Source organism: Theobroma umbraticum, unplaced genomic scaffold (assembly GCF_002168275.2).
Source record: "Theobroma umbraticum cultivar Fairchild unplaced genomic scaffold, ASM216827v3 scaffold_12.1, whole genome shotgun sequence".
In the NCBI taxonomy this organism is placed as follows: Eukaryota; Viridiplantae; Streptophyta; class Magnoliopsida; order Malvales; family Malvaceae; genus Theobroma; species Theobroma umbraticum.
The window spans coordinates 4,276,310-4,277,037 of record NW_018397269.1 but is presented as its reverse complement, the minus strand read 5'-3'; positions in this window follow the sequence as shown (position 1 = coordinate 4,277,037).

The window sequence follows — 728 nt, the reverse complement described above, 5'->3', positions numbered from 1 at the left end:
CACACACATTAAGTGACATGATTGAGATTAAATAAGGATAATTAATTAAGTTGGCCTTAATTGAAAGAGACCAAAATAAAGTGAAAAATTAATTAAGTTATCATAGACTTAATTAAATTAAAATACAACTATTGTAGTTAGGGTTACAAATTTATTTGGCTATATAAATATGTTATCTTAGCTAACTAAAAACTGTAAGCCTCCAACCACCTTTTAGTCATTTCATAAAATAAGAAAAAAATAGTTTTCTTTGACTGACAAAAATATGATTCGAGAACAACTTTTGGTCTTTTTGTTTAAGAAACAAAGCTTGTTAGCACAAGTAAAATCCTACCTTTGAGAAGGTCCTATTCAGTCGCTGTGTGGATTACTATTAAAGGCCAAACACTTGGATGGTTGAAGATTTGACAAATCCTAAAGGTGAAAAAATAAAGATTTTAATTTAATTGGCTCTTGATTACAATATCTAGAGAAAGGTACGTACCTATTAAACTTATGAGTATTTATAATTAATTTGAAAGTTACATGAAAAATATAAACATTGATCCTGTAGGATTTGACTGTTTCTCAGATTAAATGTTAGTTTATTATTCCGCTGCGTAATATTTTAATTTTTGATTATTTTCTTATTTGAGCATGAGGCCGAATCCCAACAGTGGTATTAAAGATATTGTTTGATTTTTTCATGTAATTTGCATGTTTGATTCTTGGTGATAATCAATAGGATT